Below are 13333 nucleotides of genomic sequence, written 5' to 3' on the forward strand. Positions count from 1 at the left end.
GATTTTATCCCTCTTGTATGTGAGACCTTTGGTGTTTGGTCACCATATGCCCTATCAATTTTAGGATCCATAGCTGACAGAACAACTGTTAGAAATGGTTTACCACGAAAGTTTGCTAGGCGCCAACTTCTCCAGCAACTGTCTGTGACTGTGTGGAGGTACAATGCAAAAATGATACTCCGGCAGTATTCGCTTACTGCTGAGGACGAATTTCCTGACTTTGACATTGGTTAAGTTAAGTACGTATAGGTAGTAATAAGTATATAGTTAGGTAATAAGTAGTAGTATGTTGTAGTTTTCAGTATGTAATATTATGGCTTCAGTAGTCTCCCCTCCTTCCAAACATGAGAACGAACTAGCTATACACTGTTAAAACAGGGGAGTAACAGTAACTATGGGGAGTAAAATATTTTACTCTGAAAGGGGAGTTCAGATTACTAGGAGAGTAACAGTAACCCACTAAGGGTAAAGAGAACTCCAAGTGAGTGAAGGCACCAAACTGAAGAGTTCCCATTACCAGCTAGCTAGTAGCTAAGGTGAACTTAGCTGGTGAGCCAGTATACCTACTGAGCCTACAACTGAATGAGTCACATGCAAGTTATAGCTTTCTCACTATGATATTTTCTCCATTAATTAGCCAGTTCAATTCTAGCCACTCAATGTAAAAAGGAAAGTAATTATTTAGGCTTCCTTTTCAATGGCAGCCATGTACTCATGTTTTATTTTTGCAGACTAACCAAGACATAGTGAAGGAAACAGACAGTACGAAAGCAGGAGGACGAATTGTTACTCAAGAATCAAGAATATTTTGAAATACGTATGTACAAGCGCATTATTTAGAATGAAGAGTTTTACCATAGAAACGGCTTCTTGGCCCCGTGCTATTTCTAATTTATATAAATGACATGACATCATATATACACCAAAGCCAACTCCTAAAATTTGCCGATGATACCAAGTGTTTCATGCACATCTGTACTATATCTGACTACAACGCTCTGCAAGAAGATATCATCGCTTTATTTACTTGGTCCAGAGAGACAGATGTGAATTTTAATCTAAAATAATTCGTACATTTATCATTTAAATGCAAGTTAGAAACCACCTACACCATTTCGGATATTACTATACCACATAATGACTCACACAAGGACTTAGGGCTCATATTATCTGAGAATCCAAACACTACAAATCAATCTCTGCTCGTGCATAAAAGGTATTGGGACTAACGTTGAAACCGGGTCACTACTGCTGACCCGGATGACCCACTGACTCGGATTGCTATCCGGGTCAGACCCGGATTTGACCCGGATTAATTAGAGCAGAGACGTGTTTCGGCTAGTCTCGAGCGAGCGAACGAGTCTACATTTTGAGAGTTCGATTCGTGTTGAGTAAATATTGCAACTTCAGGCTAGCTGTAGGTTGAAGACCAAAAAAAAAAAAAAAAGGCCTTCACCTACTGACAATAGCTACCCCTCACCATAGATACCCTCAGTTTCGTGCTACATACTACACTTACTAACAAATGGGCGTGGCTGAGCATATGTTGGTAATGCGATAAGTGGGCGTGGCTCACGAAAGAGCTACGCGATAGCGTTTATAAGTTTCCATGTCGTCAAACGAACAATTTTGTTTCTCACGTGATCCAATCCGGGTCAGACCCGGATAAATTGTAAACCGGGTCAGAGACCCGGAGAAAATGTGACTCGGATGACCCGGATGACCCTACCCGGTTTCAACGCTGGTGTAGACAGTTGCTAGATCCAGAGTGCGTGCACTTTTCACAGTTATGTAGCTATTGTCAGTTTATAAATTCAATTGATATTTGGAATTTGTACAGCAAGAAATTTTGTTTGTCAGTCAGCAATAAAAGTTTCTTAATTATCAGACTGATTTGATTTATAAATTACCCTCTGACAATTGGCAACTACTATTCTTCCTTGTCAGAGCAGCATACAATACAGACAAAATAATGAGCATCTACAAGTACAAAACTTAACACATGGATACAAAACAAGTATACATGGACACAAATGCAACAATTAACTTAAGGCAGATTATTGAACAAATACACAAAAACAAACAAACAGCAAGAACAGACACAACAGAGATTGGTCTGAAGTTGCCAGGATTGTCCAAAGCACCATGCACCTTTATGAACTGGAGTATATATGAACACTTCTTGTCTGTGAAGGAACAATTCCACTCTGCAATGAACATTAACAGTATAAGGTAGCCATGCAATGGAGTAGCCTATCTCTTCAGAAACCTAGCAGACAGGCCATCTGAGCCTGTAGACTTCCTAGGATCCAGAGAGTTCAGATGAGACAGGACCAAAGATTCAGAAATCCGGCTCAGCAAAAGTGAATGGATTAGTGTCACATGAAGTAGCAGGTATTGCAAAGTTGTCAGCAGATTGATGTGATGAAGTGACTGCTACAGTAGGAAAATGTTTCTTAAGAGAGTCTGAAGTAAGTGAATCATTCAATGCTGCCTTTATGGTATTAATTCTTCCAATCATGTTATTAACACATGACTACAATTTCTGCAGACAATCCTTGCTCTGCAACACTGATGACTGAAAATGATCTATCTTGTTTTGGTGTAGCTACCATGACTTTGAGGACAAATTTCCATTCCTATCCCATCTAATAATAGAAAAGAGATTCAGATAGTTACATCATGCAGTAGTTCTTGGTCCTTTTCTTAAAAAAGAAAAGCAAAAACATGTATTATTGTCTATATATCTATATATAATATTATATATATATATATCTAATCAAAAACAGCCAAGCTGTAAAAAAAGGAGTGCGGCCAAGCGGCACAAAATTCACCTGAATTGTCGTTATTAAAATTTTTACCATTAACCTACCATCACAGCCATTTCTTGGCTGCCACCTTGGATTTCACATCTTTTTTCACCATAGCCTTTTCAAGGGCCGCACTCCTTTTTTTACAGCTTGGCTGTTTTTGATTAGATTTCACTTCTTTTTGTATTTGTATACCCCAAAGCCGGCCTATGGCCAGCTTTGGGGCTTTTTAACCTATATAATTTTCTTTACCACAGGAAATAGAAAAAGATGAAGCAGATTTTATAAATACTTTAACTCATTCTGATTCTATCAGTAAATGTACAAATTATATATATAATGCAAATATCAAGAGTTCATTATAATTTATTATGAACTCTTGCATATATTTATTACATGTCAATTAATCCCCACAGGATAATTTGCAGCTGATCTCTCTACTGGGTGACTTGAAATGTAGTTGAACTCTCTACAGGGTTATCTGCTTGTACGTAGATGAACTCTTTACAGGATTCTCTCTACAGGGTGACTTGACTCTAGCTGAACTCTCTGCAGGGTTATCTGTTTGTAGTTGAATTCTCTACGGGGTGATTTGTTTGCAGCTGAACTCTCTACAAGGTAACTTCTTCTAGCTGATCTGTCTACAGGGTGACTTGTTTCTAGCTGGTCTCTCTAAAGGGAGATTTGTTTGTAGCTGAATTCTCTACAGGGTGATTTGTTTGCAGCTGAACTCTCTACATGGTGGTTGCTTTGTAGCTGAACTCTCTAAAAGGTGACTTCTTATAGCTGAACTCTCTACAGGGTGATCTTTTCATAGCTGAACTCTCTACAGGATGATTTGTTTGCAGTTGAACTCTCTACATGATGATTTGTTTGTAGCTGAACTCTCTACAGGTGATTTGTTTGTAGCTGAACTCTCTACAAGCTGATACTTCTAGGTGATCTCTTTACAGGATGACTTGTTTCTGACTTGTTTCTGACTAAACTCTCAATAGGGTGATCTGTTCATAGCTGAACTTTCTACTGGGTGATTTGTTTGCAGCTGAACTCTCTACATGGTGGTTTCTTTGTAGCTGAACTCTCTACAAGGTAACTTCTTCTAGCTGATATTTTACAGGGCATATTTGTTTGTAGCTGAGTTCTCTACAGGGTGATTTGTTTGCCGCTGAACTCTCTACATGGGAGTTTCATTGTAGCTGAACTCTCTACTTCTACCTGAACTCTCTACAGGGTGACTTGTTTCTTGCTGATCTTTCTACAGGGGGACTTGTTTCTAGCAGAACTCTCTACAGGTGATTTGTTTGCAGCTGAACTCTCTACATGATGGTTTCTTTGTAGCTGAACTCTCTACAAGGTAACTTCTTCTAGCTAATCTTTCTACAGGCGATTTGTTTGTAGCTGAGTTCTCTACAGGGTGTTTGTTTGCAGCTGAACTCTCTACATGGTAGTTTCTTTGTAGCTGAACTCTCTACATCTAGCTGAACTCTCTACAGGGTGACCTGCTTCTAGCTGATCTCTCTACAGGGTGACTTGTTTCTGGCTGATCTCTCTACAGGGTGACTTGTTTCTAGCTGAACTCTCTACAGGTGATTTGTTTGCAGCTGAACTCTCTACAAGGTAATTTCTTCTAGCTGATCTTTCTCCAGGGTGATTTGTTTGTAGCTGAATTCTCTACAAGGTGATTTATTTGCAGCTGAACTCTCTACAAGGTGACTTCTTCTAGCTGAACTCTGTACAGAGTGATTGATTGTTTTGCAGCTGAACTCTCTACATGGTGGTTTCTTTGTAACTGAACTCTCTACAGGGTGATTTGTTTGTAGCTGAACTCTCTACAGGGTGATCCGTTCGTGGCTGAACTCCCTACAAGGTAACTTCTTCTAGCTGATCTCTCTACAGGGCATATTTGTTTGTCGCTGAGTTCTCTACAGGGTGTTTGTTTGCAGCTGAACACTCTACATGGTGGTTGCTTTGTAGCTGAACTCTCTAAAAGGTGACTTCTTCTAGCTGAACTCTCTACAGGGTGATCTTTTCATAGCTGAACTCTCTACAGGATGATTTGTTTGCAGCTGAACTCTCTACATGATGATTTCTTTGTAGCTGAACTCTCTACAGGGTGATTTGTTTGTAGCTGAACTCCCTACAAGGTAACTTCTTTTAGCTGATCTCTCTACAGGGCATATTTGTTTGTAGCTGAGTTCTCTACAGGGTGTTTGTTTGCAGCTGAACTCTCTACATGGAGATTTGTTTGTAGCTGAACTCTCTACAGGGTGATCTGTTCGTAGCTGAACTCCCTACAAGGTAACTCTTCTAGCTGATCTTTCTACAGGGAATATTTGTTTGTAGCTGAGTTCTCTACAGGGTGATTTGTTTGCAGCTGAACTCTCTACATGGTAGTTTCTTTGTAGCTGAACTCTCTACAATGTGACTTCTTCTAGCTGATCTCTCTACAAGATGACTTGTTTCTAACTGAACTCTCTACAGTGTGATTTGTTTCTAACTGAACTCTCTACAGTGTGATCTGTTCATAGCGGAACTTTCTACTGGGTGATTTGTTCGCAGCTGAACTCTTTGCATGATTGTTTCTTTGTAACTGAACTCTCTACAAGGTAACTTCTTCTAGCTGATCTCTCTACAGGGCAATTTGTTTGAGCTGAACTCTCTACATGATGGTTTCTTTGTAGTTGAACTCTCTATTAGTAGGCATTCGAGACCGATTTTTAAATTTTGGAAAAACGGGCTTTTTACATGCTCAATAGAGTATTGGTTGCCGATCTCAGAAATATATAGTTTGTTGGGTTGGAATTAGCTACTTTGGCATGCACAGTGCTTAAAAACTGAAAAAAGGTACATTTTTTCTCCAGGGCTCCCCAAACATTTTACAGGGGGAAATGGCACAATTGAATCAGGAAGCCATCTAGCAATCTGGACTATCTTGAAACTGCAGTTGCTTCTAGCTGCAAGTTTGTACATGTAATGAGAGTAACTTCAGGTCTTCTTGGATCTCAGCGATCTTTGCATGCTTTGTGGTGAGCAAATATGTTTCACCTACTGCACACTTTTCAATACAATGGTGTATACCCATAGGCAAGTGACTATCTCAAGTTGGTAAAAACATCAAGTTAGCAACTTATAAAGGTAAACAACTAAAGTGGAGGTGCCACAATGATGCAACAATACCTAAGGTGGAGTTGTGGTTTCAATTATGGCATTGTTATGCCAACTTTGAAGTGGTTTATACTTTTGAGCTGATGACACAGCCATCAGGAAATTGCTCTGGAGCTGAAAATCGCTAACCCAAGTGAAGTAACTACGCACTTTAAAGTAAGCACCAGTGACTACCTTCCACCCGACAGTACGTTTTTTAAAGTTTTAAAGTATTCTACATACATTACAGGGCTTGAAAAGATTACAAAACAACACAAAACTTACTTATATGTAACGCACACGATAAAACTAAGATTTTCATGATGATCAGCGTGTAGACAAACCCCACAACGATTTTCATCTTCATTGGAGCTCGGAAAACGGAGCAATCCCAAGTTAAACACGAGTTGTCATTTTGTGCCAGGGTTCTATTGGGGAATATACGGAGAATTTTTTTATTAAAAAATCTCGGATACTGGAATGCCTACTATTAGGTACCTTCTTCTGGCTGATCTGACTACAGGGTGACTTGTTTGTAGCTGAATTCCCTACAGAATAACTTGCAATGTAATATAATTGAGTAAATTATAAATGCAGCTGAATGCTTTATTAGGGTGACTGTTCTATTAGAGTATCTCGATCTCGCATTTGTTACACGTAGTTGTCTTTCGAATCATAACTCTGTGGTTTGTAATCCGATTCTTCTGTACTACTGCAAGGACTTTCTATGATGATTATTCCAGCTACATACTAATTTTTAGCTCGTTGCTCTAATCGGTTTGCCTGGTAGACACGAAAACTAATAGTTTTTTTATTCATAAAAATCGATCGCGTAATTTTGACACAGGTCGGGTTTTGTGTCATATCTCCATGGTCTTTATCCCGATTCCTTTCAAACCACAAAAAGGCACTCCTATGATGTTTGCTCCATCTACATATCAATTTTCAACTGATTCTTCAAAGGAGTTTACCCTGTAGGCGTGACAGACCTTCGACCTTATTTTACGCAAATAATCGGTCATAACTCCGTGAATGTTCATCGGATTCCTACCAAAGTTAGTACAGAGATCCGCCTTAATAAGCCCTTTAAGTGTGCCCAATTTCAGCCCGATCCGAGCACGCATTCGTGTTTTATGGCGGATTTTGCGAAGTGTGCGAAATGAAGAAGTAGAAGAAAAATACGAAGAAATTAAAACGAAATTTTGTTCGCTCGTATCTCGGAAATGGCTGGAGCGATTTTCTTCAAATTTGGTGTGTAGACTCCCCTAGATGGCCGGCAGGTTTGTAGCAAATGTGGTTCCAATCGGATAAGGGATCACAGAGCTACATAGATGTGAAAATTGCGTTTTCTTTCTTCCTGTTAATATACTCACGGGTGACACGCCGGCTTCTTGGGCCGCACGACACACTACCGTGTGTCTTGATATATATATAAATTGGCCATGCATATCTCTGGAATGCTTCAAGGTATCAAGTTAATATTTACACAAGATGTATAGGTAAATTAATATCCATTGCCTTATATATTCTAGCTATACAAAAGAGAAAAATTGACCAATTGAAAAAGGATGTGTGCGCATAAAAAATGAGTATAGTGAATACTGTGGCAAATAGTGAACTTCACTACAAATTCTTAGTCAGATGCTCACCATTTTCCATGGTAGCTATATATTCACTGCTGTCAAAGTTGGGTCACATTTACGATGTCAATTCATCAGGATGGATTAACCCGGAAAATGAATAAATTACAGTATAGCTACCATCATTATTAAATCAGTGGAACTAGCCATAGCATGAGAAGGACAACAGTGACAATACTAATGGATTGGACTTATAGTGCTCACATCAGCATGCATCCTTTCAGGGACTGTACATGGGGACAGAACTCAAAATGAGAATTTTCCCAAGAAAAATTTTGATTTAGTAGAATAATTAAGTATAGCAAAGCATATGAGGTGGAGCAGGTCAAAGAGCCGGGGCAAACTTATAACAATGAAAGTCACATATGTTAGATTAAGTAATCATTTAAAGTCTCTAGTTCTTGTTAGGTTAGGTAATCCAAAGGCTGCAGCACATGTTGCTGTCAGACCTTCAGTGCTGGTTACTGTAAAGTGCTAATAATAGTAATAATATGGAGTTTGAAGCATACAACTACAGTGATGGGTGACTTTAATTTGAAAGCCCTAAGACTATACTCTTTTACTTATTACAAATAAATTAACAAGCTAATGGCCGTTAAGAGAAAGAATATGAAACTGTTCTGTTAGAGTGGTTGACTGCTCTATTAGAGTATTTCGATCTTCTGTAAAAAGTACAGAGCTATTGCAATCAGCTCGATTGCACTTAATTCTCTAGCTTATAGCTAGTTCGTTCTCATGTTTGGAAGGAGGGGAGACTACTTGCATAAGTCCTCTTCTGCATCAACAAACCATCTTTAGTGCAAAAATAACAGTATTGTATACGTGATCTCCCAGCTCCCGGTCCCGGTTTTACTAAGAAATCTCCCGGTCCCGGTCCCGCTCCCCTCCCGGTTTTACCAATACCGAAAGGTCTCGCTGACAAAATCAACTTGGTTTTATCTGAAGCCAATAGGTCATTTCATTTCAAAGTTATGATCATTTGTATTAGCCATGAAATCCTATAATAGTCAAGCGGCAGCATTTGGATATGACCACCTCTTTCTTGTCTATGCAGATTCAAAGTTTCAGAATATTCACTATTGAGCACTTTTATGTCTTCTTCCATTCATTTTTTCCCCCTTTTATTTGTCAAACTTTTTAAGCGTGATAATATTGGCAAGTTTAATGGTACCATACTTATTTTTATCAAGTAAATATTGTACCAAGTTTGGTGCTTTTATCTAAAAGAATGAGATCAAGGGAGGTGTCCATCCAGGTCATTGGCTTGCATTGTTAAGGAGCACAGTTCTAGGGTCAAGATATATGACGTCATAGATGTGGAATATAATTTCTATTGGATTGTGTCTGTATTTTTAACACTGAAACATTTGATCCATTATAGAAATGTTTAAAACAATTCATTTTACCACATTTAGAAAGATTTTCTGATTGCACCTGCAAATTTGAGTCACATTCATGCTATTTAAGCAAAATTAAAGATTTGGAATGCACTTATATGGTTTCCTAATCAGCTAAAAATGGGCTTATATCCTAAGTAAAGAGTTTCCAAACATGGCCTATAGGTATGCAATGATTTTATTGACGTGACACCGTTTCTCAATTTACTTCACTCTCAACTCCCACAGAAAATTTAGTGTTTTATCACAAATTGAACAATTTCATTAAAATTACAACTTCATCAAAATTTGTTGCTTAGCAGCTCTACTATTAAGTTCTTACCCATTAGTAATTTACACTCTAAGGAGAGAATTTTGTGACTAATAAAAATGACCATAACTTTGGAGTGGATTAAGCTATTGACTTCAAAAAAAGTCAAGTTGTTTCTTAGATCAACACCTTTCATTTGAAACCATGTTTACGGTGTAAATAATGCCTCAGGGTGATAAAGACAAAAGCAATGAATTCTCAATGCAAAATTGGCTGTAAAGGTCTCAAAAAATAGATGTCATTGGAGTACCATTTGTGTGGAAAGTTTCATTGTTGTATCATTCATCATAAAGTGCACAAAATGCCCATTTTTTTGCGTATGCTGCTCTAATACATGGGATTACAGAGATTACTTGAAATTTGACTTGTGAACTTAAGCCATACTGCAGCACGATCACATGAAGTGCTTCAAAATGCACATAAGTATTTATTCAATACAGTTTAGTGGAAATTGTTCTCAAATTTAAAATTTTGAAATTTTCCTGAGGAGGCTGCCTCCAGACCCCCCTAGACACAACATACTGCTGAGTTGTTTTACTTTAGCAGCTTTATAGAACATATAAAATCTAATAAAAACCAGTGACATGTAAATCTAGGATTTTAAAAGATGTTTCTGAAAATTTAAACAATAGCTAAGGAAATATAGGGAATTCTAAACGCACTGAGGTTACATGTCATATGCTTGAAATCAAATCTATGAAAAGTTTATTTAGGGTAGTTACTTGATTGCTGTATACTAGTGAGTAGCTATCTCAATCCTTTTTAATGAATGGAAGTTACAAACAGTAAAATGTTGCTGAGCCATAATAACAATTGCATTCACAGTGGTGAAATGAAGTTGTACTTTGCTATGGTAAATAGCCAACAATAACATAGCTACTGTAGTTTGTTGTGCAGCCCAAGGAAGCTGACATGCCACTCCGTACTGACATGCGTTACAGCAACATACTATTATACCACTGTGTTTCAGTAGCATGCATGCAAGTGCATTGAACTAACATCCACTAAGCTATTAAACCCTCAGCAACACTATAATCATTGCATTAAAAATCGATTGAAATGCTCCAATAGAGCAGTCAAGTAACTACTCAATCCGCAAAGCTACATTTCTAAGCTTTGGTCATAGCTTCTGCCCTATACTTTCTACCATATCCATTGACTCCAAATAGAGATATCTCTGTGTTTAACATGCTGGCTTGTTTGACTCATGTTTCTTTACTTTTTTCAGTGATCTCTATTCTCATGATTTAATGCTTTCAAAATTATTTTTACACTAGTAGCTACAATAATAATAATAATATAGGAAACATCCTTTTCAGAACCTGCCACTGAATTCAGTCACCATGTAGAGAGTTCAGCTACAAACGAATCACCTTGTAGAGAGTTCAACTACAATCATATAGAGAGTTTAAATATAAAATGTCACTCTGTAGAGAATTTAGCCACAAACATCACCCTGTGGAGACAAACGTTTCACCCTATAGAAAGTTCAACTATGACAAGTCACCCAGTATAGAGTTCAGCTACAGCAAACAAATCACTGGGAAAAAATCATATTTGTACCTACAGTGCATATGTAATGCATAGTATGTGAATATCACATTCACTTACATGCTCATCATATTTCCAGTGACATGTGTGACCTGTATGTGTGCAATGGTACATGTATAGACAGATGTAGGATAGATGCTGTGCACTTGATGTGTAGATATAAGATATATGTAGAATACAGTGGCGGATCTAGGATTTTTAAAAGGGGGTTTCTGAAAATTGGTATAACTAAATAAGGCATCTGATGACAATTCTCAGGAAAATTTTTGAGATTTTAGAAGCTCTGAGATCGGATTTTAGGCTATGTTTAGTTAGCAATTACAAATTCAATGCTTTAAACTGTAAATAGTTACTAAATACTATAGCTAACTATAGGGCAAATATGGTGACTACGAACTGTAGCTTAATTTGATTGCTCTATTAGAGTAGTTACTTGACTGCTCTATTAGAGTATCTCGATCGTTTTTAATGCAGTGGGAGATGAAAAGTGAAGTGTTGCTGCCATATAATAGGTATAAATGGTGTCAGTTAAGTCAAGTGCAACTGTGTGCATGCTACTGGTATATAGTTGTTTGCTATGACAAATTGTTAATGCAACAATGTTTCTGCATTGAAAATGCCACTAAGCAAAAATTTAAAAGGGGGCTTCTGTCGAAACCCCAGAAACCCCTCTAGATCCGCCACTGGAATACATATGGCAAATTTAACTTGACAAAAATTTAATCATCTAGTAACATGTTGTGATATTACATACACACAGTCAATAACAGTTTTTCTAAGTAACAATGAGTTTGGAACTACTAACTAAAAAGTTCACATGCCCACTCTGGCACACCATAAGGTTTTGGTCTTGTGGATTCACGAGCACCAGATACATCCACTTCCAAGCACATAGCTCTGCTTCTTGCACTCCAACGTCTGTCAATTTTCCAGTCAAGACTTTCCATAAGAGCTTGTATTTCTCTACCACAATATGGCACTGCGTGCTTGATCAGCTTCTTCTTCTTTTCTGGTGGATGCCTTGGCACCTCTTCTCTGTCACTGCTACTAGATCCATTGTCATCAGAATCTTCCTGAACTGATTCATCTGAAGACATGTATTCTACCTTTAACACTTCTTCATATTTTCGTTTTGCTTCTTCATCAATAGTTGTGGAATTGTGTAGTGCTTTACACCTAGCATTTGCTTTCTACAAAATAGAAGATATGTAAAATACTCTAATTAAGGCACAGTAATTCTTACATTATGCCTTCTCTGCCTTCTCCTAAAAATGGCAGCACTTTTTGATTGCTGCCCCCTTTCCTGGCATGCTGCCCTTTCTTAGATTTAAAGTATGTCCTTACTGCTCCTATTGATCATAAAGTGGATACACATGGAAAACATTTTAATTTATGGAACATACGTTTGACAGTAACAGCATTGAAAATAGTTCCATTGCCATGTTTCTCAACAACTGCTTGCACATTCTTGATCATCATCTGATTAAACTCTTTGTTTTTTATGTCGTCAAATCTGAAAATACCATAAAGTAAAGCCTCAGTACTGAATATGTTTTCATACTTGACACTGAAATCCCAGTGCATTCTTCCGCAGCTTCATCATCATTTTCCTGCAGCGTCACATAAGCATTATGCACAACAGCCTATAATATCACTGAGAATCATTTTCAGCAGAACATGCAACAGAACACTTACACTAAGGTCTCTTGATATGTGAGTACTTTTTGGCAGATCATTATCAGATGTAGAATGTTGCATGTCACTTCGCATGTCACCGATCATTTGTTCTATTCTGGATGTACTGGCCTGGAGGTCCTTTTGTTGCTTGTGCAAAGCTGCCGCTTCTTGTGATGAAATATAAGTACTGAAAAAATTCAAATATCACGTATATAGCTAAACAGCACTGGCTTATATTGTTAACTTATGTGGAATCCTCCGTATGATGATTTAATTCATCAGGTCTTGTCACGGTCGATCGCGACCTCTGCGCCGCTGCATCTGTTGGTGTTGGTGTACCCACTCTCGGCGTAACTTTATGCCCTGGCAATGGCATCCCAATGGCAGTCCTTCTCAGCGGAGTTCTTCTGGGTGTGACGAGATTTCTTCTGACCGCCATGTTCTTTGCAACAGCACCTGTCCTTACAGCACCTGCTCGTCACCAGCTGCGCTTTTCTGTGACATTCGGGCACATGATTCCTAGCATTTCAGACACTCCGAATGACTTTAAGAGAGAATGGAGGATAGCACACCGAAGAATAAGGTGCTCGGTAAGCAGAAACGATACCAGCACAATAAAGAATCACTTACCGTTCCGGTTTACAAGAAACATAAGGACCTGTTTTATGACCCTAAAAATCGAGAATGGACACCGAAAATGAAGCCTCGTGCCACAGGCATAGAAGAACTGGATTATGAAGATGACATGATAATTTCAGGTAGCTAGATAGCTTGTATAGCTAGCCGCCGTATAGCTAGCTATCA

The 13333-nt window shown here is 38.2% G+C and overlaps 1 long non-coding RNA gene across 1 annotated transcript; it reads right to left on the reverse strand.

Moving 5' to 3' along the window:
* Positions 1-11572: 11572 nt before the first annotated feature.
* On the reverse strand, positions 11573-12693 carry LOC136244744 (uncharacterized). Its single transcript, XR_010695560.1, has 4 exons — positions 12548-12693; positions 12256-12495; positions 12096-12201; positions 11573-12042 (listed from the first exon to the last, which is right to left on the reverse strand). It is a non-coding gene; the product is annotated as an uncharacterized lncRNA (long non-coding RNA).
* Positions 12694-13333: the final 640 nt, after the last annotated feature.

This window comes from Dysidea avara, chromosome 14 (assembly GCF_963678975.1).
Source record: "Dysidea avara chromosome 14, odDysAvar1.4, whole genome shotgun sequence".
Taxonomy (NCBI): Eukaryota; Metazoa; Porifera; class Demospongiae; order Dictyoceratida; family Dysideidae; genus Dysidea; species Dysidea avara.